The 26,690-nt window shown below is 40.6% G+C and overlaps 1 protein-coding gene and 1 long non-coding RNA gene across 2 annotated transcripts in view; both read left to right on the top strand.

The window, feature by feature from the left end:
* LOC124155829 (trithorax group protein osa-like) overlaps positions 1–26,690 on the top strand; it is an 846,253-nt gene that overhangs the window by 742,246 nt on the left and 77,317 nt on the right. The window lies entirely within an intron of this gene.
* On the top strand, positions 11,867–16,098 carry LOC124155830. The gene is made up of 2 exons (XR_006864235.1): positions 11,867–12,179; positions 15,843–16,098. It is a non-coding gene; the product is annotated as an uncharacterized LOC124155830 (long non-coding RNA).

Raw genomic sequence — 26,690 nt, 5'->3', positions numbered from 1 at the left:
CCGCGAGTGTTTTGTTTTCCTTTTTCTCCCCCATTTATGCCTCTCGAGACGTTTGGCTGAGAATTTCTCTCTCCGGAAGCAAGCGCACACGCACACGTAGATGAAAGCCGCACGCTCATTTTTTTTATACGATTAAATGCTCAAAAATATGCGTGGCGTGTCCTTAAGCGTTCGTTCCCTCCATCTCGGAGAGTCAGTCATAGCTGACCAAGTGATATGTGCTTAACGTCCTTTAAAAAGCGGTTCGAGACATTTGCCTGGGCATTTCTCCCTCCAGAAGCAAGCGCTCATATGCTCACTTTGATGCCAGCCGCTCGCGCATTTTTTCATGCATTTTAATGCTCAAGAACATGCGTGGCGTGTCATTTAGCGTTCGTTCCCGTGCGAGAGCAGGATCTTGATCCTCCAAAAATAAACCTAGCCCTCCTACTTTCCCCATACCCTCGCCACACCGCCTCCATCTCAGAGAGGGAGTCATAACTGACCAAATGAAACGTGGTTTACGTCCTTTCAAAAGCGGTCATTTCAATGGAATTACTGCCCGTTGGGCTGACCGACCCTTTTTCCCCTCCGGCTCCGCACCGCGTCCTGCGCCCTCTACCGTGGTATAGCAGCATCCTTTCACTCCTCTCTTACACCCTCTTGTTTCGTCCCCTCTCTGATCTTTATCTCTCTATTCCTCTCGACTACCTTTCATCCCCTCCCCGTCCGTCCCCGCCTCGTCACCGAACCCCCATTGCCTTTTAACCCCTTTGGGTCCCAGCCGAGTCCTTTCCACCCATCCCCATGCTCCATGCCTCTTACCTTGTTCCCTTTGGTCTCCGGAACTTCCCAATCTAGACCCCTAAAGGGCTATCAACTCCCGCACTTTACTCCACACCATTTTCCCTACCACCCCCTTCGCCCTCCCTCCGTATAACCGCCCCCTCTTCCCTGGTCCAGCCTGCCCAACCCTTCCTGCCTGCCCACCCCAATGAGTCCGTTCGCCCCTCTCACTCACTCGTGGCTCCGTGCACGAATGGATAACGGTCCCTTTCCGGTCATGAGTTGGTATCGCCGAGAAATCGTCTCAATTCATTCGGTTTTTGCTGGAGTAGTTTAATGTGGAAAGTTTTTTTTATGTAAAAGCTATGGAAATATGTCTGTCTATTCAGTAAGTGAAGCATTTTTGCACATTTTTTATCAAATTACGTTTAACGGAATTTAATTTTAAGCAATAAATTTTAAAATGTAGCGGTATACCGTAAACATTCACGATCAAGGCGTGATTATGACTCGTGTCATGTCATGGAGTTTATATCATACTATGGTATTTGAAATTTATATTTAATTTATAAAATCGTATCCGGCTCGACTTTGTGGAAGTTCTTTATATCCATGATAAAAAGAAGAACACAATGGTAATTTCCACACTTTTAATGTCACAACTCAGCAACCGACCATGGTTTCAACACAACCTTGAAAATGACACTTACGTGTTGAAACCATGGTCGGTTGCTGAGTTGTGACATTAAAAGTGTGGAAATTATCAATGTGTTCTTCTTTTTATCATAGTTTATATTCAATACCACCAAGTACGTTTAACATGACATTAGCTTATATGCGATACGGCGGAGTTGAACGCATCAATTTTGTTTCCTAAACCTGATGTAGAATCGGTATGTTATAATGTATTTTCACTCAGGTAAAACGCTAAAAATGAGTATTCTTTGTATACTTTGCTGGTTAAACTAAGAGGTGAGAATTGAAATAATTTAGCTAAGAGTATGTTTGTTGTTTACGCCCAGGGAAAGCATTATAGTTTTTCTTTTCTGGAAATAAAGCATAAACTTTGTAGGTAAGTCAAGATCAAGTTTTATGGAAGAGATATGAAAAGGCATCAATTCATGTTTATTCGGACGCAATCTCAAGGTAATCTCTTATGCTGTCGCTCGCTTGCTTCAATTCTGGCGCTGCGGCAGTTATCCAACCAATTAACCACCATTTTCTTCTACTTCCCTATCCATATTCCCTTTCTTTATCTCTCTTCTTCCCTCCATTGCTTTCGTGATGTGATTCGCGTGCGTTTTGCCCGAAGCGTACGGCGCCGCGATCCCCTTTTAACCCCGCCCATTGTAGCCCCAAATTCCACCCATTAACTTTACCCCACTTCCTCACCCCCAATTCACACTCTGCGCTATCTCTCCGTCTCTCAATCGTCCTGACACTATTCTTTAGGCCTCTATTAGCCGAGGCAACCAGACACGCCACCGAGCTTTCCACCAGTGGAACTGGTCAGTCGTGGGGCATAGAATAAAATGAGTCCTATTATCCGTGGCAACCGGACGCGCCACCAGGCTTTCCACCGAAACCAGTCGACAGAGCCCCGCAACCGCACCTTCCACTTATGGTTGCTCATCAACGTTCCAGGGCATTGAAGTATATCGACGGCTAAGTTCTATCTCAAATTAGGTCGGTTTGAGACGGGTATCTTAAACAAAGTGTAATAACATTGAAAAAATATAATACAAGCAAAAATCAACTCTTTGTTCGTAAATGAATGCTTTTTTCACTGTTATGAACTTATTTTTTTTAATTTCATTTTATAAGTAAAAAAATATTCTTTTTTGCTCTCCTGAAAAGTTGCTATTTTTGAGATACGTGTTGTCAGAACATAGCCATCGATATGTAGCCTACTAGCCGAGGCGACCAGACGCGCCACCGGTGACTGAATGCTGCATGCGGGCGCATCATACTGCCCTGACCAAGACGCTCCAGACAGACGTACAATCTCAGTTCATAGTCCAAACTAGTGGTGAGTTGTTCGGTCTTGAAAAAACTTGCACAAAGATCATCGTATACGGTATAGTGTGTAATAAAGCCCTTTGGTAAGTCTAGACATCAACATAGGATGCTTCCAAAACCTTCTAACACTTCGCCTTCTCTTCTTTATGAGAAGAGCTAGCCATAGTACGTCCCTTCAACACAACACCGTTTTAACTACTGTTGTGTGCTGGGTAATTTTTAGAACAGATACTGGTGACGGCACCGGTAACCTGGGCGGAGTAAACCCGAGCAACCAGACTCTCCACCGGTGGATCGTCCGGTGGATTGCCCAGGTTGCCTCGGCTAATAGAGGCTTTAGACTCCGATTGTTTGTCTCCTTTATAACATTTGCAAGCTATTCCGTAAGCTATTTCTCTCAACATTCGAAGTCACGTGAAATAAATAGACTCAATGCCTTTATCCCAAGGCATTTTTGCATAGGTTAGAGTGAAACCCACCCTAAACTAACAGGCGTCTGAATTTCTTATATTTAGGTTAGGGGAGCCAGTTCATTTCATTTAGCCTCTTCAAGGACTTTTTGTGAAAAAAAATTAGCCTCCTCAAGGAATGATGATTTTCGATGTCCTCTCGCGGTATTTGAACGCGGGTCTTTTCGATCAGTGGGTATGTGATCTGCCCACTATTTCGCCATGCTCCGGAAAATATTTGATCATGTATGCAGAATGTTCACCGTATTGAAGAATGTGAATTCAATAACTTTTCCATATATTTCCGGCCATTCTTAAATTTTCATCGGTTTTCCACTGAATCTCTGTCCGAATTCATCGCGTATAAGATGAGAGAGATTTTAATTTGAACGGTCAGAAAAATTTAGGGTTTTTAAAATATTTTTGGATAGCCCTAATAAGCAATAGTAATGGATCAGGTAAATGCAGAGAACATTTTCTGAGTGAATATAAGTTGTTTGCATCAATTTTCAGCGGCGGTTTCATTAAATTTATGCTTTAATGATTACAAAAATTGAATTTAATGCATTTTGATTTATGTTGCTCAAGTTTTAGGAAACATAGCTTACATTCATTAAGCCATTTGAAAGAGAAATAAGAAAAATCTAGTCTTCACATTTCCAACGAGTGCTCCTGAAAACGGTAGTTATTATGCTTTATGAACTTACCTTCTACCTTCCACAAAACCTTGCATTTATCTTTGAATCTTCTTGATTTATATCATTGACTCTTCTGAATATTGAATCTTCTGTAGAAAGCGCCTATACCACTTTAGTCCTAAATATAATAAAAATTTTCCTTCCGACTTGGAATTCCATAGCCCCGAAGAAGAATTGGAAATTAGCCCAAAACGAAGCCCAAGTTGAAACTTCAGGAAAACTTATGACCCTATAACTTTTCTAAGCTGTGTTGACGGAAAAAGTTAAACATCCACTGAAGTATTGAAATAAACATCAAGGAAGTGTATACGTTACATCACTCTTCACTTCAGAGGGTTCGGAGCATTTTGGGATAGTTGCGATGATTTCAAGCGGAATGGTTGAAGGAAAGAAAATGCACTCGTGTCATATCTCTGTTTAACGGAGCGGAATTCCACGCTAATTCCATGAAATAGGGATTAAGACTTCACAAAATCTTGGCAAGAATTCCTATTCCTAGTCTTCAACTCTATAATTCTTATTTTACGAACGCAAGAGGATAGATACGAAATTTATCTTGCCAGTGGTCAAGAATTCACGGAATTACAATCAATACGTTCAAATGACTGTTCGACAAATCATTCGATAATCTTCAAGATATGCGGGCCTAAATATGAAATCATTGGTTCATATGTTGGAATTTATTCTTTGAAAAAATTAATAACATGGTAATTTTTCTTGTAAAGTATTCTTGTTTGTTACCTTTACCGATATCCAGGAGGCATTTTGACGAAGATATTAATCAAGAAAATGAACAAAAAATCACTATTTAATAAATATAAATACTTTGCATTTAAAATCAGTATAATGTTATCTCTATAGCGTTAAAGTGGTTAAAAAGCAAATATATTGACGACTTTTATGAGTGGTAAATCAGTGAACGACTATAGTCTCCATCAAATCTGTGTAAAATTATAACTGATACGTCATCAGATCTTGTGAGATGTACTGGCATTTTCCAGTACTCTTCAAAGAAAAATAAGACTTTAAAATAGCCAATTCTTTCAAAATTAATAACTTTTCCAGTCGTATGTGTACTTACAGCTTATTCTTAGGTATATGGTCAAAATTTTAACAAACTCGACGATCAGTAAGGTCAAGTTTGCGTCGTATACATACTTACAGCTTATTCTTCGGAAAATGGTCAACATTAAACACGCTCAACGATCAGTCAGTTCAGGTGTCATGCGTCAAGAGCGACAGTCGTCGCCAAATTCCATCCGCAGATATATTTCCTGGATGCGGTGGATTGGTGACGCGTCAAACTCACGCGAGTTGACGCCGGCCAAATCCATCGTCTCGTTTTTTTTCAACGAGGGAAACGGATAAGGGACTTGAGAGTCACCTTGGGAGTTTGGGCCTCTCCCAGAGAACGAAGGCATGGGAAGGCTTTTGGGCCAAACTTGGTGGGACGGTCATGGAAAGGGGAAATTTGCCGACGTTTCTCGTTGAAATCTGCTCCACGTGTTGCTCTATGAACGGCGGCTTTTCCATTTCTATGACGTTGTTAAGAATTGAGTCGCAACATAGGATCCATAGCTCCTTGAGGCCGCTACTCTTATAAGCAAAGGAATTTGTTGCCCCCATGAATAACGAGATAGATTAAATTCTTTAACCGAATACTGACATCTCTGAACTACGTACCGTTCAATACGGTTCTATTATTCTACCATTTTGAATCCCATTGCATCATAAGTGTTTATACCTCTTTTCACCCATTTGCTCATTTTCTTAGGAATAGGTTTGTGTTGGGTGCTTCAACGGCATTATTAACTTCTGCTCTGTCTTAGATTCCACACAGTATGTTACACAGTTACTTGCTACAGCTAGTTCCTTTCTCCAAAGTAGTTACTTAATCAAATCCCAGCTACACGACATCGCATGCAGTTTTTATGTGAGTTCCAGCTCTTCTAGTCACTGCTGTGGAAACAAGAATTAAATAATCCTGTTCTCTTCATAAGGCTATGATGGTTTCCTGAGGATCGGTTTGAGGAGATATGATCATATCTCACGGGTCCGAGTTCAAGTCCTGGCAATGGTGAAATTTTTTAGAGACTGCTCGATCACTACATGATTTTTAGTGGAATACTAATTAATAATAAAATACTATAGTATAATACTATAGCTATTGAAGTACTGCACTCAGTCAGTCATATAGGACGTTAAGCCCCGGTCCCCTTGGCGCATTTTTCCGACGCTTGGTTTCCCTCACCTTTCCTTCCCTGCCCCTCTTTACGACGTAAATGGCCACCTCATCCAAATACCTGCCCACTTATTATGTTCTACCCAGTCGGGAGAGTTAGCGGTATAGATGAAATGCTCCATTCCACATTAAATCAATGACCACCAAAGTAGGCAAAAAAATATGAAGTCGTATCAAATCATAAGGAAGTAATGAAGACCTGGGAAATGTAAATTATGTACCATATAAGAACTATATAAGTACCGATTTAATATTCCAGAGTGGTAAAAAAAGTATAATATGACTTTAGGAAGAAATTCATTTACCTCCACGCACTGCTGCAGTGGTGCACGCTGCATAAATTTTACCCAAAGAAAAAATTATATTGTTCCTTGCCATCCTGCTGACTGACCCCACCGCTGAGTGAATAGAATAATAATTTTCTATTCGTAACATTCGTTCAAAATTACATCGAAAAATCACATCGGTACCACATCGATAGTTCTTTTAAAGTATCTCATTTACAGTTCCCCTGCCCTATTTACTGTCATATGAATGCTTGACTTTTTAACGCTAAGTTTTATTCCCACGACATTTTATTTTAATTGTAGGTATTGCATGATTCGGATCTAATGGATAAATTTGTTGAATAAGCTACTTTTCCTGTACTTCACGTATAAGTATGAATAGCACACATTACTGGCCTCTGAGTCGGGGAGGAAGGAGGATGGGGAGGGTGAGTCCGTGGTGGTGGCTTTCCGGATGCAGTGCAGACGACTGGTGTTCCTCTCTCTCTCAACTACCTCTTCTCTCACTCCCGAGTGCTCCCAATTGGGAGGGTAGGGGATCGATTCCAGGCGCGTCGGGTAAAAGGGAAGTCCGTCTATGGCTGACACTCGGTCGCGAATATTGCCATGCGATACAGGGCGGTGGAGGTCTGTTGGAATCAGGCTAGAGGGTTGTTTTGTCGGGAAAAGTGTTGCGAAGAGGAACTCGTCATTCTGTCTACTGCGGAGTGAGGTCATTCAGCAGGATGGCTAGGAAAAAAATAACATTTTCTCCTTGTGTAAAATCTACTCAAGCAACAGATAATATCCATACAATATCCATTTAATGTTATTAAATAACCTCCTTAATATCCATAAGATATCAAGTATATTTGTATAACCTTGTATGTATATCCAGAATATGTCCAAAGTTCCCACTTTAAGATGTTCAATAAATATCCATTGCTAGCATCCATTTAAATTATTGCACAGTTACTTGGATATCTATAAAATATGCATGGAGTACCAAAAACTGCTGCTTCACAAATTCTAACTTCGCTTTCAAACTATGAATTCGCGGATTCCACTCGATTCCTTAAGGACAATACTCACAAGACTCTCTAATCAAACGTTTAAAGTGTTCAACAAACTTCCGTCACCAGGCAACCAGGCCGTCAACGCTGGTCTATACGGCTCGCACTTCCGTTTCGAGAATGCCACTAGTTAGCGCTATAATCACGCCATTCGGTGAAAATATTATATGAATATTCCCTGGATTATTTTTCATGGATATTATTGCCGAATATCCATAAAATATCCAGGGAATGTGACAGGTTGGATGTAACGACATTTGAATATTTTCAACCTTTTTTGGATATCCATGCAACATTTTCTGCTACTTGGGATATATTGCGCGCATCAGCACAGGGAGATAATTACATTTCTTCCTAACATCACGTTAAGCTTTGGTTTCTCCCTTTGGCAAATTATATCAATACTTACTCGTGCAGTTTCTTTATAGCATCTCTCTTACAGTTCCCACGCCTTAACTACTTTAATATGGGATGTTATTATTTTTAGAAATGCTTGTTGAGTAATAAAGTGAACAAGGAAAGTGTCTGTGAGGATATGATCACCTTTGAAGTGTTATTTATATATGACGTACGTTATCAATGAAGATTAATGATGTCTCAAATAGGCAATAAACTCGTTTCATAGATCGCTTTCAAGTATCTCTTGACTTAAACCCTGGAATTTCAAGCATTTTCATTGAAATATTTCCCTTTGCGATATTGTAGTGACCTTATTGTAGCCTATTCTAGGACTCAAACTGCTGCTTTTAGTATGAAAACTTACCCTTCAATGAATTTCTTCTTCATTCAATTGCAACTGCACGCATAAATCTTGCAATTTTTTTATTTATAATATTTTTCAGGTCGCATTTTAATTCTACTCATATCAATATCAGAATTTCACAGTTTTCATATATCATTTTCTAACTAGGTAAAAAAACTTTAATAAAAGGATACATTAATCTTCACTTTAAAATAGATTGCTTTTTCCGACTCTTTACGGTTTTTTATTAGCAATGTTTTTGTTGATGAAATTTTACATGGCCAGTTTCTCGCATTGTATATTTTATATTTTGATATCGAAGAAGTAGAAATATCAGTCCTTCTGTTCGGTACTCATTTCATTTGCATCCTTCATTTCATCCTTCCTTCCCTTGCGGGAGATTTTTCTCCAGAAATATTCCGCAATATGAAAAGAATTGAGGTCACGTTAGAGTAAAAGAATCGTGCCGGTTTTCAAATAGGTACCTGACGCGGTGCTTAAATCCCCTTAAACATCTGATACATGTTTCTGACCGCGCTGAAACGTCAAAGGGTAAGTGGGGCCTGCTTTGATTCAGTGCTCTCATAAAATGGTTCTGCCGTGGCCTCCCCCAGCCCTTTCATGCGACTGTTTGAAGCGCCGTTATTCACGGTGCAATTGAGCCGCGGTTACATTTGCTCAAAGAGCACCCAGATGAGTCATTCCCGCCCGCTCACTCATAGAATGAATGGATTGGGGTAGATTGCCTCGATGGGTTTCTCCTAAATTAAACGAAAGAGCTTGGGTGCCGCGTAAGAGTTTATTGAATGATAGCCTTTGGCGGTGAATGGTAACCTGGACTTTACGAGGCTAAAATGGCTCTCTAGTAATTTGTCGCAGATCTTTAGGGTTTGATATTGACCTCCAGCTCACTCGTAAAATCTCGATGGGCAAGGACAGTTTTAACGCACGACTTTCTCATCAAGTTGAACTTACATTTTCTACGATTACTTACTTTTTCGTCATTACATTTCTTTCGAAATAGTTCCATTAGGTATAAAATTATATGTTCACAAAAACATTTCACTGACAAAACTTTCCAGAGGCATTGGCAAGTTGATGAGTAAAAATAACTAATATCATGTCTAATGCTGTCTAAAAAATATTTTTCATGTCAAAGAACTAATTTATATGTACTCAACGTTCGGTAATCCAATAAAGAATGGCTATCCGCTATTTTTATTCATTATACTTCTAAGCAAAAACCGTCAATGAAGGAGGTCATCGTTTAGACTAAGCATTCTTCGTTTTATACGACACTATTTTATAATTTTTATACCTTTTTTCCTTCCCAATGCTCAATTGCCTAGTAAAGACCAACCCTCACCAATCTTAATGATCACAATCATTACCTATGACATCCTTTTGATAATTTACCATTTTTTATACTTTAAAGTATAATTCAAATTTCTCATGAACAATGCAAGACGTTTAGCCTTTATCTTTTTCCTTGCTTAGTTAGTTAGTTAGTATGCTTTTCACCTTAAGAAATGTGCTTATTGTATGGAGCTCTTTCTCACCCTCATGTGTCGGTATTATTAATTCTCGAAAGCGACAGCCCGTCTTGGTGGCAATTTTCATCGCAAATTTTCGTGCCTACTTTAAGGTATTTATTTTTAAACACTTGGTCAATGTTTCGCACCATATGGCATTATTCACCCATTCAGGCTTTTAATCGCTGATTTGAAACAAAAGTTTTTTTTTAAATGGGATGTTTCATGGTGATCGCACTGGAGATGGGAGCTAAATCTAACCTTATTGCCTTTTTCCAGTATTCAATCATGAATTCCCAGTACCAAAGCTATACCTAGAAAAAAAGAGGTTGCCTTCAAATATCGGCTATCTAGACTGCTCAAGCCTCCTTCCATTTGAACAAACATCCCATACGCTCTTGAGGAATTCATGAAATCGTTTTCATATCTCCGAATCGAAGAGGGCAAAACGGATTTTTCTTCCAGCGCGTCGTCGCTTCAACCCAATCCCTTTCAAAGCTCCCTCGCTGCCTCAACCTCCCCCCCCCCCCCACCCCCTTTGCCCCAAGAAACGCGATATTCCTTTCTTCCAATTCCTCTCTTTCACTTTTCCAATCTCTCTTTTGGAGGCTGCCAATCGCTCTTTCCCTACCCGTCTTTGCCAGGCACCCGCAAATCTCCTCCCACATATCATTTCTCTCATGCCCTCACTTTTTGCTTCCATTTTATTCTCCTTCGTCTAAAGGCCGTTTTACAAATATTTTTCCTTGAAAAATGGCAAGAATCATCTCGTTATCGCCATTTTTACTTCCAATTTGTTTTGCATGTTTTTACCTTATTTGATCACAACGATTTCAGCCGTCTTGAATCTTAAATTTCCAAGTTTTTCGTAAAATGCTCTTACTCTTTGAAAGTTCATGGTTGCAACGGATGCTATTTTACAGTGCACTTTTCGACCATAATCATGAACTTCTTCCATTAGCTGCTTTCTCATACCTTTTCTTCTATAATCAGAGTGCACCCAAAGCAAGTCAGTGTAATTTGAGCCATAGATAACAATTTATCTTTCATATTAAATTTCTGAAGTTACCAGGTTTCATGTACGTATTTTCAAAACCATTGTCACAATTCTTTGTGTCCAGTTATTAACTTTTTATCATCAGCCTTGAAGGCATAGATTTATTTTCACAGTTGACCATTTATTCTTCATGTATCTGTACATTTATTACTATAAATCCGACTGCTTTGGAAATTTTCCCTCTGAATATATTTTTTCCTGTAAGCATCTTTATATCCTGAAGCCATTTGTGTTGAGCAATTAGAGAGAAGTAAAGGCCATTTTACACGGGGCACGGAATTGCGCAGGTTAGAACTGCATTAATTTCTAAGAATGGCGGGGAATTGCGCGAATGCATAAACGAAATTAGAACGGGAAATTTTCTCATCTCACGTCCACGCGTTCTCGCATGTGTTCTAGCAATTCACCGCTTTATACGACGCAATTTTGTCTGCGCGTTCCTACACACTTCAGATTGTGCAAGTACGTGCCCCGTGTAACACGGCGTAAACAGGTTGCCAGTTGAACGTTTTACTCTTCGAACGTATTAGTTTTGAGATAGTGCAGCTATTGTTCATCCTTAAGTAGTGCCTAAGGCGTGAATTTTTTTACCGTTCTCTTTTTCTTCTTTTGTTTTGCTATTAGGTATCCATCTTTCTACTACTTTCTTTTCTACTATTTCATAACACATCTTTCTACTATTTTATAACATATTCACCTTTATTTCCGTTGTTGCATGCACCCCCAGAGCCCTTTGGCCTTTTATCTACGGCCCTGCTTCTGGTCATGCCTGCCTTTGGGGGGCGGTGGGCTGTTATCAACATCATGATGAAGAGCAGAGCCCTTTGGCCTTTTATCTACGCAAGAGGAGGATGTGTGCGCAGTCCTCTCCAGAGAGAGGAAGCGGCCGGGCTGGATCCCTCCGGCGTCTCGACGAGCTGGAGTAATTAGAGGGGACCTGTATTTTACTCTCAATAAATACCCTCACTAGTATCCAGCGGGAATTTTATTCATATTTTCCCCGATTCTCGACCACACCCGCGAGTCAGGAGGCAGCCACTCGACTCTTGCGACTCGCGATTGTCGTTACGTCCCGGCGAAGGCGTCGGGATGCGACATTAAAACTGGTGTTAGGTGTGTGGGGTATTTCGAGAATCGTCGTCGTGGCCGCAGTGTGGAGACCTGAGAAGGCCACCGAAGAGCCTCACTGAGAAGCAGAGGACATCAGGCGCTGAGAGGGGAGGCTCTACCGACTAGTCGCCGCCACCCCTGAGATTTCGGCATCACCTCATCGCAGCGGTTCGTCTAGAGAGGAAGCTGCGCTGAGAGAGAGTACAAAGGAGAAGTCGGCTTTACTGTAAGTAAGCCACCCTGATTCCTTTCCTCTGCCCTTTGTATCGCCCTTACTAAGTTTGTCTGCTAATTGTCATAATGTCCGTCACAACGATGACTAGCTCAGAAGGCCTTGATAGCCGCGGAACGTTCTGCAGTATTTCGGAAGCCATAAAGATTGTTAATAAGCCATTCGACGGGAACAAGAAAGAACTCCGGGAGTTTTTAGAAAACGTGGACGTTGTGTTCGAGTTAGTAAATCCGATCGATCATGACAAATTATTAAAGTTCGTGAAGGCTCGGATAACGGGGGATGCTCGTTCAAAAATTCTCGTCAGAGATCACGCTCACACGTGGCCCCAAGTGAGAGCTATTTTAGAAGAAAACTATGCTACAAGACGTACCCTAGACTATTACGCATGCGCAATGTTTAACTCCAAGCAAGGTCCGACGGAGAGCATTGCAAGTTGGGGTAATCGCATAGATTCTATGCAAACGGAATTGAGGGAAGCGGCCAGACGAGTATCTCAAGAGGAAGAGATCGCCGGCGCTTTAGCCTTAGTTAACCATCTCGCGAAAGCTTGCTTTGTTCAAGGGCTGGCTAATGAGCGCATACAAACAATTGTGAGGAGTAAGGGAGAAGTTATACTATTGCCTGCTGCGGTAGAAGTCGCCCTAGAAGAGGAGAGTGCCATATTGTCACTGAAAGAAAGAGGGAATATGAAAGGATATTTTAAATGTGAAAATTGCGGCAAGCCTGGGCATTCAGCGCAAAAATGCTACCTTAAAGGGAAGGTAAACATGAAAGAGAAGGAGATAAAAAAGGTAGAAAGTGTGAAATGTTTTAACTGCGGGCGATTAGGCCATTTTTCAAGAGACTGTCGCAGACCAAGAGCCAAATCCTCCGAAAATGGATCGCCACAGCCGCGTCAAATTATGGATGATAACTCGCGGTCGCTGAATGGGAAAGGAGATAAGAGCTTTCGTCTGTCGGAAGTAAGAAAATTGTCGAAAGGGCCGAGTCGCTGTGACGTAGCCGATACGATAACCTTCCAGAGTCGAGAGAGCAAACGAGGCATCTTGCGTCTTCTAATTGATACCGGTGCAGATGTGAGTATTATTAAAATGGAGTCCTTGAAGGGGGAAACCAGGTGTTGGCCGGAGGACTACTTGCTATTAAGAGGCATTACTGATAAGCCCATCAAGACAAAAGGGAAAGCGGCCATATTATTGGAGGCGAAAGGGAAGGAGATGCAACATGGTTTTCATTTGATAGAGGGAGCCGATGTTCGTCTTGAAGTAGATGGAATTCTCGGTAGGGACTTCCTGAATGATCTTGGCGCAGTGATTTATTGTACACAAAAAAGGGTCTACATGAGAGGCCTACTCATGGACTTTGACTCAAAAGAATCCATGGAAGACGTAACTAAGGAGATTAGAAAAATATCTATACCCTCCCGTAGTGAAGTGCGAGTAAAAATTCCTACTGCATCCACGGGGGTGGGAGTGATAAACAAGAAAGAGATAAAAGAGGGTGTCTTCTTAGCATCAGCTTTGACGGAGGGGAAGATGGGAGAGTGCATTGGAAGCATTTTGAATATCAGCGATGAGGAACAAGAGGTAGAGATTTCCCCTGTTGAGTTGGAATCTGTGGATGGAGAGTGCATTGGAAGCATTTTGAATATCAGCGATGAGGAACAAGAGGTAGAGATTTCCCCTGTTGAGTTGGAATCTGTGGATACTGATATGAAAGAAATTCAATGCAATGTTGAAAATAATTTGTCAAGGAAAGAAGTTTTACGGAGTTGCTTAAGGCAAGAGCATCTGTGTGATCTAGAAAAGAGAGTGATCACTGAATTGTGCGAAGAATTCGCAGATTTGTTTTATTTGCCTGGAGACAAGTTATCGCACACTAAGACGTTGAGTCACGAGATTCCCACTCCCAATTTAAGAGGAGCCATTAATACTCGACCCTACCGACTCCCTGAATCTCAAAAGGAAGAGGTAAAAAGGCAGATGGAGAAAATGCTAGAAGAGGGGATAATTGTTCCCAGTAAAAGTGCATGGAACTCCCCAATACTCGTTATACCGAAGAAAGCTGACGTTACGGGAGATAAAAAGTGGAGAATAGTGGTGGATTTCAGAAAATTAAATGAAGAATCGGTGGGCGATGCCTATCCATTGCCAAATATTACAGACATTTTGGATCAATTGGGAAAGGCACGATATTTTAGCACATTAGATTTGGCAAGTGGGTTCTACCAAATCCCGTTGGATCGGAAGGACCAATTTAAAACGGCGTTTAGTGCCTTAGGAGCTCACTATGAGTTTCAAAGAGTGCCGATGGGTCTTAAAGGAGCTCCTTCTACTTTTCAGCGCCTTATGAATACGGTATTGAGCGGTTTACAAGGGTTACACTGTTATGTTTACCTTGATGATATAGTTGTGCATGGAGATAGCCTAGTTACGCACAATCAGCGCTTGAGAGAAGTGTTCCAAAGGCTAAGGGAACACAACTTGAAATTGCAGCCGGAAAAATGTGAGTTTCTTCGCAAGGAAGTGAACTACTTGGGGCATGTGATTTCAGAGACGGGGGTCAAACCAAATCCCTCGACTGTGGAGAAGGTGAAAAATTTCCCCAGGCCGGATAAAGTAAAAAGGCTGAAGGAATTTCTTGGATTGGCGGGGTATTATCGCCGCTTCATACCGGGGTTTGGACTGATAGCTAAACCTCTACATGATTTATTGAAAAAGGATGCAGAGTATGAATGGAAGGACGAGCAAGAAGATGCTTTTAAAAAACTGAAAAATCTTTTGATTACGGAGCCAGTTCTTCAATACCCAGATTTTTCACGCCCATTCATTCTCACGACCGACGCGAGCAATTACGCGTTGGGGGCTATATTATCTCAAGGCATCATTGGGCAGGATCCGCCCGTGGCTTATGCAAGCCGTACGCTCGGTAAAGCTGAGGTAAATTACTCCGCGACGGAGAAGGAAATGCTAGCCATCGTATGGGGAGTTAAGTACTTCCGTCCTTATCTTTACGGCAAAAGATTCACCGTAGTCACAGATCATAAGCCGCTGACTTGGGTATTCAATGTAAAGGACCCGAGCTCTCGGTTGATGAAATGGAGAATCAAATTGGCGGAATACGATTTCGATGTGGTATACAAGAAGGGATCGGAGAATGCTAATGCTGACGCGTTAAGTAGAATTTACTCTTTGGATGCTGAAGAGAAGACGGATGGTGTTGCCAATCCATGCGAGGAAAGAAAAAGAGAAATATTGAAGCAATATCATGACTCACCTCTCGGGGGACACACAGGAATATTGCAAAAGGACCCCTCAGTTCCCTCGTACACGTATGACGACTACGTGAAGGAATTGCGGGATAGGATGCAAAGTAGTCACATGAGGGCCCGAGAAGTCTTACTAAAAGCAAAACAAAGAAGTAAGGAAATTTACGACAGGACTACTCACTTGGAGATATTTAAAGTGGGCGATAGGGTCCTGTTGCATGACGAAGCCGTTAGAAGGGGGCGTTCAAAGAAATTATCTTCTCAGTGGATCGGTCCGTATGATGTCACAGGGGTGGACGGAGTGAATGTTACGATAAGGAGGAGAAGGGGGTCGGAGGTGAAAGTCCATGCCAACCGGCTAAAGATATTCTTCTAATCTTCCGCAGGATCCTAAAAATGGAGAGGGGAGCCTGCATCTTCCTCTGTTTGAGTCTCGCGACCATCGGAAAGGGGGAAGACCACAGAATAGAAGAGTACAAACAATCACCTGGGCTGTATTACGATTCACAAGGAGAGGCGGAAATGTATAGTAGTGAATGGAAATTAGTCACCTACGTAAATGTCACTCAACTGGAAGGAAACTTGGCCGTAGTAAATACTTATGCTTCGTTAACTGAAGACTTCTGCAGGAAATATCAGAATGCTTCGTGGATTCATCTGACTGGGTGCCGAACTACGTTTCATGGACTGAGAAATGATTTGAATAGAATTTATAAACTAAAGGACATAATGGAGCAGTTAACTTCCCGTTCGAGATCTCCTGATAGGCGAAGAAGAGGCCTTTTTAATTTTATAGGGGAAGTAAGTAAAGTTCTTTTTGGGACCCTGGATGACGCAGATGCATTGTACTATACAGGGCAAATAGGTAACCTGGAAGCTGAAAATAAGGACCTTCTAACTATTGTGAAGAAACAAGTAACTCTCATGAAATCCACTATTTCAGCTGTCAATCAGTCATTAATAGACGTCGAGGGAAATGAGAAAATACTTTCTGAAGGATTGAGAAGGTTAGAAAATTATATTGATAAAACAACGGGAGAACTGATTGATCATACAAAGTATATTATTTTGGTCTTATCAGGGAACGAACATGTCCAACAGTTAAGTCAAGCCATCGGAGAACTCTCCTATCAGTATACTGTTGTGATAGACTCACTAATAAACGCGCAAAAGGGAGTGCTGCAGCCACAAATTATTAGCCCAGAAGAAATAATGACTATGTTTGACAAGCACAAGGCAGACATTCCTAAAGACCTAACCCTACCTTTCCCTCAAGGTGTGGCTTACCGAAGTAAACTTCTCAAAATGCTAGAGCTGGATGTATTTCTATCTAATCACGTATTGGGATATGTTATTTCAATTCCCTTGAGTAACTTAGTAAGATTTAATGTGTACCATGTAATACCATTACCTATTAAGATTAACGGCACGTCAATGAAGTTTATTTTTATCCAGCCGGAGAGAGAGTATCTGCTGCTAGATAAAAGTGGGAGATATGTAACAAAACTTTCCAGAGAAGATTTTGCTGATTGTAAATTGGTGAGTGCAAATGCACGATTGTGTAAGCAAACATGCCCACTAAGACTTGTGCACGTGCTTGATGATTGTGAAACTCAGTTGCTTCTATCAGCTTCCTCAATACCATTAAATTGTGATCGAAGAATTGTGTCGTTAGAAAAAACATTCTGGACTCGTTTAGGATCGAGGGAGTGGTTATTTGTTTCTCCAGGACCTGAAAAGGTCACCGTGCTATGTAAGGGTGATGACCCTTACGACGTTACCATAAGTGGCACAGGAAAATTAATGTTTAATGACTATTGCAAAGGTTATAGCACTGGTGCTATTCTCCAGGGTGATATAAACCTTAAATATAATAATTCCAAGGATGATGTAATACCTCCTTTTTCATTGACCTTTGATTGCTGTTTATCAGAGGAGGATTTAGTATCTTTTGCGAGATTAAAATTAAACTTGCCGTTTTCGCCTTTGATTCGGCATTTGGATGACTTAAAATATGCTAGTGTAAAGGTCTCGGAGGTGGAGCAATTAATTGAAAAGGAGAGTTGGGACCAAGCTCACATCTATGAGCACAAGAAAATTTCTACATTTACTTATGTATCTTTGATTCTCATATTACTTGTAATGATTTATTGTTGTTGTTGTAAATGTTGTTTAAAAAGGTTGATCCCGTATTCAGATGACAGGGGACGCCGTGAATGTAAAGATTTATGTATAATCTTTAAGCCAAAAATTGTTAGTAAGGTGCATACATCTACAGAACAAATGCATCAAAGTCCACCATCTGATACGGTAAATCTACCGATGGTACCCCTTCCGGGTTCAAGCCAGCAATTAGTATCGAGAACGGGTGGTAGCAATACGCCACAATCGGGAAAACGTTAGTGCTTTAACTGTGTGTATTTTTTTTCACTTTTGTATCAGTGACTCCAGCATTCATTTTTTTTTTGTGTGTAACATGTATGTATATCTGCTTGGCATGTGTGCAGTTTGTCGAGAGAATCGTGTGGAAGATTCTCTCTGGTAAAAGGGGGAGGTGTTGCATGCACCCCCAGAGCCCTTTGGCCTTTTATCTACGGCCCTGCTTCTGGTCATGCCTGCCTTTGGGGGGCGGTGGGCTGTTATCAACATCATGATGAAGAGCAGAGCCCTTTGGCCTTTTATCTACGCAAGAGGAGGATGTGTGCGCAGTCCTCTCCAGAGAGAGGAAGCGGCCGGGCTGGATCCCTCCGGCGTCTCGACGAGCTGGAGTAATTAGAGGGGACCTGTATTTTACTCTCAATAAATACCCTCACTAGTATCCAGCGGGAATTTTATTCATATTTTCCCCGATTCTCGACCACACCCGCGAGTCAGGAGGCAGCCACTCGACTCTTGCGACTCGCGATTGTCGTTACGTCCCGGCGAAGGCGTCGGGATGCGACACCGTGTTTATGCGTTTTCTACATAGGTTTCTCTACTTTTCTTTTTTTTTACTTTCTCACTGTACTTTTCACATTTGCATTGCGGAAGAGATTCTTAAATTTACCTACGGCCATATTGATTCGTAAAACAACTTTTTTGCCCAACTCTTCGTACTGAAAACGGACTTAGGTCTAAGTGCTAGACTTCTGCCCTGGTACCCTTTTCAAAGTATTAAAAAACCTCACCTCGGCATGTTTAGTTAAAACTTTAATTGTGATGTACTTCTGCAAATTATAACTTTTAATACAAGTAAATTTATGATGTTTCTGGATAAATATTAGCCAAAAAATAATATTTCTCAAATTATTATCTCGATGACGATACGTGTATGTAGATTATTTTTGCAGGGGATACAGGCGTTGTTGAAATTATAGTTGGCAAGTGTGTTGAATTAAACATGCTATAAAGCTGCGTTGTATGTATAGGTACGTCAGCAGGTCTTATAAAAAATATTGTAATCAAATCCCGTTTTATTGCATTAATTTGTTAGAAAAACATTAAATATACCATATTACTGTGTCTTCTGATAATTATTTTTACTCAATCACTGACAAGATACATACATATTGGCCAACTTATGACTTTAATAATTTCGTACCGTTGAGTATAAAGCACAAGTGTCACCCCAGTTATATTTATTTTGGAAATTTATTATTGGAATTATACTCTGCTTTAACGCATATTACATTTGTTAATTTTAAAAAGGAAATGGAGGGTCAGAAAAAGATGTAAAAATACCAATTAATGGTGTACAATTTCCGTAACAAAAACGAGTTTAATATTTGATTAACGCGTGGAAGGAATGGATTTCGCGAATTTTATCTCATCGCAACATTTTAAAAATACCGATCTACGATCAAAACTTGATATTTTATTCAACACCAATTTTCAAAGCGCTGACTCGTCGTATTTAGAGACTCCTCGACAGCAAAATGTCTGTTTGCGTAATTAATTTCCATAGGATCGAAATTTCATTGGCCTTATGTTCAAATAAAACAAGTCGAAGGAAAAAACAAAACGAGAACATTATCCTATGCAGCCATCCATGCTTATCTTATTCCTCGTCGAGGTGAAACAAATGAATGCGGTTTCCAGCGAAGCGGAAATGGTCATCGAAATTTAAAATTTTTCGCCTTTCGTGTAAAAACTCATGATGAGCGACACCTACTGCGGCGCGAAGGTGTAAAAAAATATGTTCTTCCATGTGTGCCTATTTTTTTAGGGGAAATCTGCATGTTGAGTTGGGTGATTCATTCTCCACTGCCTCTCCATCGTTGGTTAGTATTAAAACACTGATTTTCCTTTGCACGAGAATTTAGTTAAGTAACATTTTGTCCACATAAAAGTTTATGAAAAAATCTATTTTTTTTGTAATAGAGAGAACTTTGAAAAAAAAGAATGATTGACTATGATGCGAAGAAGGAGATAGCAGAGGAAATCTAATTTTTGAAATTCAATGAAAATGGCGATTCCCTGGATATCACATCACCAAGTGAAGAATAGAAATTATTTAAGATTTTTAAAAACTAGAGGGATTTTTATTTTTTATTTTTAAAGGTTAAAGGTGTTATTGTTTATTTTATTATTCCAATTTACTAGCATGTATAGGCTATAAATTGAAGTTATTATTTGTATCTTTCAAAACATACATTCGTGTTTTAAAGTTTGTTTCGTAGTTATTGAGCTATAACTGTGTGTAATGTATTGTAGATAACTTTTACCTCGTGATTTTAGTGATTCTTATACATGTTTATTTATTATTTCAGGTACTTCCATCCTGTTATGTTTTCATGTACTTGCTTCATGATTGCTGGAATTCGTAAGTAGTATTTAATTGTTAGAGAAACCCCTCTGGTCATGGCTACAAGGTTTCATGAAGGTAAATGAAACTTATCAGTACAATCAGTATTTTTTCATAGCTGACTGCTATGAATATTATGTTTAAATAATATAAATTTTTATATAAAATTAATGATTAAATTCTTGCCAAAATGTTACTCATTCGTGAAAATTCCACGATTGAGAATGCTTCCACTGACAGAAAATTTCCCATATCATGTTGCTTAGGTATCCATTCACACCGATCTGTGAGGAGTGTTGCATAACTTTGAACTTATATTATGCCTCCGTAACTTGAAATGTTAATTATTTTCGGCTATTTGTTGTTTTATCTAGAGATCCAAAAAATTTGGGGATTCGACAACCATCAGTTTCTTTTATTTTTTATCGATAAGAATAAATAAAATATTTATGGTTTATGGGATAGAGCGCTTGCCTGCTAAACGTGATCCATTGTTCAAATCCGAGGTGAAACCTTCCGACCCCCTAATAGAGTACGAAGAGGCGACGCCAAGTAACTGGCTCCCATTCCCTAAATTTTGGTATTCACGCATCACTGGCTTAGTCCGACGCGAGCTCTACCTTAACCTATCCAAACCAGTCTTGTGGTTGAATAGCTATTTTACTGAGACATAAAAATTTGCCAATTGAGGTTGTTGCTCTCCAATTTCCATGCCATTGTACAACTCTATTGATTGTTTTGGGTAGCATATATAGAATTAATTTTTCATTCAGTTATTACTTATACGAATTTCTTCCTTGTACTAACGAGTACGGGCCTAGCGAGTGTTTTTCATTAGACTCGGGTTCAAAACCCGACGATGGCAGAGAATTTTCAGAGACTAACCGTCTCTGATTGAATGTTTTTGAAGGAAATTTCCAGCGCAACACTGAGTCCGTTGGATGGGACGTTAAACCGTGGTCCCCATGGCGCCTTTCTTTAAGAGCAGAAATGCCGACGCCGGGTTTTTCTCCATATTCCTTCCATAGTCTTCCCTCATGACGCATTAAACTTAGCTTTCGGTCGTTTCCTCCAAATAACATACCCAATAATGCTTAGCCTTTAGTTCTCAGCATCATTTTGCAAAACCAGGTCCGGATCGTTTCCTGATTTTCCTTTGATTCTCCTTCTCAGTAAAACAGTTTCAAACAATTAAAATAGTAGTCCTATTTCAACCTCTCCTCTCCCCGAGAATTTCCCCTTTACACCATGCATATTCTCTCGCAGTCTTGATAAAAAAAATCTCGCTGCGCCTCTCCCCAATAAATCCTTCTGCCTCCCCATTTCACAGCTCTCTTTCCTGATTTTCCACCTTCTCGTCTCTTCCCCTCTCGCTCCTTATGAACCCCTTGCCGTGCACCTCCGAGCCTCTTCCTTTGATCCCGGCAGCCACCTCAACGCCTCTCTTTACTCCGCTCCCATTTTGTCCCGCCAGTCCGCTTCCTTGAAACCCTTTTACCCATTCTTTATTCCTCACCCTCCAACCAGTGGTGTAGCCAGGAATATCGTTCGGGGGGGTGTCCAAAACCAGGGGTGAAGATTTTTAAAAAAGAGGGTACTAAGTAGAGGGTTTTGCATTAATTTTAATTCTTTTAATAATCGAAAAAACTTCATTTGTTTGAGAAATATTTTGAAAATTCTTGGTTTTTCAATATTTTGTTTTCCCTTATGACGTAAAATGATTGTTTTTATATTTCGGGAGGGGTCCGGACCCCCCGGACCCCTCCCCTGGCCACGCCTCTGCCTCCAACTATCCCCATTCGTGTATTACTGGGGTAACTTTGTCCCAGAGACGTAAAAAAATATTCATAGTTCCTTATTTTTCCATTTGTATGGAGTTATCGACTTAGCTCTTGCATCAGTTTATAGGTAGCAGAATTGGATTCACTCCTGAATTAGTTTGGGTGTTAGTTCCATAGGATAAAATGAGTTTTTATTTTTAAACCAAATGAAAATGGCAATTAAATTGGGAGTGTAATACTACCTTTTTTCTTGACCTTAGCAAATGACAATTTTTGCGTTGAAATTGATAGGAGTGTGAGGTCACCATGACACATAATTAATAGATAAAATTTCGTCTGGCATATGAATATCTTCTTTAATAGTAGATATATAACATACGGTATCTCCCCCCACTATTTTGAAGATATAAATATCTATTGGAATTAGAATTTTTGTTAATTTCAAATAGTACCTGAGGATGATTGTATAACAATCTAAACGCATGTAGTACTCGGTTAAAAATTGTGGGCAATATGATATCTTCGTTTATTATTTTCATTAGTTATGTTCCACGACATCTCCCCTAAGAAAGTTGACTTTAGTCGACATAAGCATTAAAAGTAGTCTTAGCATGTCGAATTTCAGGAGGATATGTGGTGGAAATATCTTCTCCATCAATGGTCAAGGAATACTATTTTTTTAACTTGATTCCCTCGAATTTCCATCTCAACCGTCCGAAAAACACCCGTTTCGGGTCCCAAGTAGCCGTACTCTGTGCACCAATATTCACGACCGCACCCGTTTCTTCCCCGGTAATTTCTCGTGCGTCGTCCCTGCCTGAAGTGAGATTCCTTGTGATGAGATGCGAAATGGATACGGTTGAATCGCTAGTGGGATGGCTGGCTGGGTAGGTCGGTCGCGTTCGGCCGGGAGGTCGAAAAGATTGCCCTCGCCGCCCTGTCTTCCCCCACTCGCCATCCCCCAGAATTCCTAACGCTGGCTCCCCCTCCCTGAATCTTTCCTCATCCCTCGTCACCGTCGCCAGCGACTGGAGAGGAGGACATAATTGGAATTTATTTGAGTGGGGAAAGGAGGGAGGAGTGTAGGAGGAGCTTGGTTTCAATGATTCCTCAAACCCTTGAGCCTTGTTCAAAATGACTTAACTTTACGTAACCATGGAGTAGGAAACCCAAAAGAAGCTTCTGTTGGTTCACAACAATTTCAAATGGTGTAACTTAACGTAAAATAGTCATTAGTTGATTATGATAACACAATAATAATATAGCTTTATTTCACGCATACACAATTACAGTATACCTTTCCTTGTCCCTTCCTGTTACCTGTCTCAGGATAAACTTCACTCCAAATTTTTTGCTTGGATTTATTTTGAAACTATCAGTAATAGGTAACATAGTTTTCTCTACCATGAGACAAGCCACTGTAAATTCTCTAAAGTTTATTTCACTATTGATCCCGTTTTGTGCTGCTATTGCAAGGGTGTATAGTTAATTTTTTCTATTTCATAATAATTAATGTTTCGCCAAGTTAAGTAGTTATGAACAGGGTTTCGAGGCTCCATCCTTGACGTGCCTTTGGAGTACAACACCTATAAGGAGCTTCTGTTGGTTCACAACAACTTGAAATTGCCTAACTTGACCTATAATAATCATAAGTTAAGATTAATTCAAATTTATTGTGAGACTATCAGTAACGAGTGAGATAGTTTTGTGTACCGAGAGACATAAGGGTACTGAAAATCCTCCAAAATTGATTTCACGATTGAAACTTGTTCGTGCTGCTATTGGAGGTATGTATCATTAACTGAAGACCCTAGGAGCCAAGGGTTACAGGTGCAATTTTTATGATTTTGGAGATAAGTGCACGTATTGGTTAGTGGAGTATATAATATTCCTATGACAAAGGGATTTAAGTGAATCACTGATAAGTATATACACATAGATTCAGTGATTCACCTGAATCCCTTTGATAAAACAATATTGTGTACTCCACTACCCATTAATTCTACTTATCCCTAAAATTATACAAATTCTATTATACGACATGGATTTTAGGGTCCTCAATGGTTCTAGTTCGTGATAAGTGAAGTTACTCCAAGTTACGTTGTTGTGTTAGGTCCTTTGAGGCTCCACCCTTGCCATTCTTTCATTACTTCCACCCTCTTCGCTGCCTGTCTACCTCTTTCCTCCTTCTCTTCCCTCCGTCCTCCCTAATATTCCAATATTCCTCGTAGCGTGTACGCAGTGTCAAAGGGTACATCTGACTCCCCCTTATCCATCGGATTTTTCAAGCCGACTCGCGTAAATCAAGCGCCTTTGCGAAGAGTTTCTCTCTTGTCTCGAGACCGTAAATGATGGGGGAATGGATCAAGGAAAAAGGGTGCCTACTGCCGCGCTGTGTTTTGAAGCGAACATTCAGGTCCTTTTCGGTCCAAACAGATCTTTTTTTCTTTCCCTGAAGATTTGAGTTCTTTGCCTCCAATTCCTGTGAATTCATTCGGTAATCGCGTTTGCTAAATTGAATACGGTCGGAGAAGATTTTCTCGGTGACCAGTGATGACCTCGGATTTCCCAACTTCCGCTGCATCTTTCGAGAATAAATTTCAGAGTGAAAATGCCAATGTTTTGAAAGTTTGACTTGTGATTACAATTACGAATCTTGTTCTAAAATCGCTGTTATTTTAAAAGATATAATAATTGGTGCTAGGGTATTTGTCGATAGCTTATTGATTTGCTCTGCATCCATTTTTTCCTAAAAGGCTTGAGTTGTACTGTGGTACAGGTGATGTATCGATTCTTATGTCAGTAACGTATTTGTGAGACATTTTATATTCTCATAATCATATTCCAAATAAAATTCCAAGTCACATAATGGTTCCTAATTACTCTTCTACTGACGATGTTCATTATGGCTCTCCCATGTTTTGCTACCATTCCTCACCTACCTTTCTCTCTTAGTTTTTTGCGCTCTCATATTATTTTTATTCTTGTACTTTTTTATACTTTTACTCACCTACGATGCGTTCTGGTTTTATTGTTGCAGGGTTAATAGTGTGTTTAAAGAGGCAAAGATGGTAGTCGAACGGTCTTCAGGGTGTCTTTTTCATCACTTTAGCCCGGTAAACAAAGGGATGCGGTAAAAAAATCAATTTATTCGGGTCACCCAAATTTTTTTGCTTTGAGGATAGCTTGACGTTGTCAGCAATCGAGCAAATCGCGGTCCAGGGACCCTCGAGGACGCTCGGCTGTCGCAGAACCCGTCCAAAATACGTCCCAGCTCCGTCCCCTGCCTCGTCTCGTTAGTCACGTTGCAAAACCCTCGTCCTGGGCTCCATTCTGCCCAGCCGTGGACCGACTCCTTTCGCCCGCCGAAATGCGGCGGTCTCCGTTAATCGGAAACCGATGAGAAGTCCAGGGAGAGTCAGTCCCTCTTGAGCGAGAGGAGGCCTTACCCTGCTCCGTTCCCTTATCCAGGGCCTCTGATTCCCCTTGTTGAACCCTCCGTTACACCCTAAACCTCCCTTTTTCTCTCTCCCCATTTCCCTTACACCATTCCCACCCCCACGAGTAGCTTATCTATCCAACTCGCTCCTCTATTCACGGATCTCTTTCTTTCTCCACGTCCTCCCCTCCACGATTTCATTCCAACGCTCTAATTTGTCAGATATTTTGCCCATCGCTGTTTTATTTAACACAATGGAATGCTCTCTTTGGATTTCCCGTCCAACCGAAAGCGCCGTTTGGATTTCGTTCCTATCCCTCCGCCCTACTGATGTCATTAGCTTTCCTGCTCGCGCAGTCGTACTTGCTCCGGAGGGGGTTGGATCAAGTAAGATTGCGCTCAAATCTCGAATATTTTCACTCCGAAATTCAAGTTTTTTCGTCTCTTCCAATTCCTCACTAAGTGGTACTAACACGAAGTTGTAACTGCGGACCTTTGAACCACAGTACTTGAGAGTGTATGATCTTTAAGAATTCCGGATTACGAAGTTTCATATTTTCTTTGTTTTTAAGATGCAAAGCTCTAAAAATCTAGGTTCCTGTCTTAAATTACTGAATTAAGTATTCTATCATGTTATGAAATATTTTGGCGGCTAACATTACCAAAAGTGAATTCATATTTTTTCCGAGTAACATTGCCTCTCATGTTTATTAGTATAATTTTATCTTTTGCTCGCAAGCCTGATTTACTTGGTTTAATTCAGTTTCAATTTATTTTCTCTCAGAATTTTCCCCAAATTAAAATATTTCCATAGATAAATAGCTAAGTGCCTTTGCAACTATTTACCACAGTTTATTTCCAAGTGTCGCAAATTTTCTCCTCATATTCCTTTTCACACATCCATCTGTCCGTATTTCCTCGCCTCTCTCTCTCTAACTTCCGTTATTCCATCCTACACTTAACCCTTATCCCATCACTCACCACCCTTAATCTCGACCTGCCCTTCCCGCCCTCAACGGGCGCTCTTTCATCCCCCGAAGCCTTAATTCGTCCACTCCTCGCCGAAACCGACGCTTTTGGCCCACTCTGTCGATTATCTAAAGGTCATCCACGCCCTCGACCTTTGCCCATTGTTAGCCATTAATTGACGCCCGGGAAAAAGGGTCTTTTCGGTTGGGAACTCAGAAGCTGCCTCTTGTGTTCTTTCTTTGCATTCTCCACACTCTTTCTC

Source organism: Ischnura elegans, chromosome 3 (genome assembly GCF_921293095.1).
Source record: "Ischnura elegans chromosome 3, ioIscEleg1.1, whole genome shotgun sequence".
NCBI lineage: Eukaryota > Metazoa > Arthropoda > Insecta > Odonata > Coenagrionidae > Ischnura > Ischnura elegans.
Note: the sequence above shows the minus strand (reverse complement) of the source record. Positions and strands in the feature narration are given on the sequence as shown.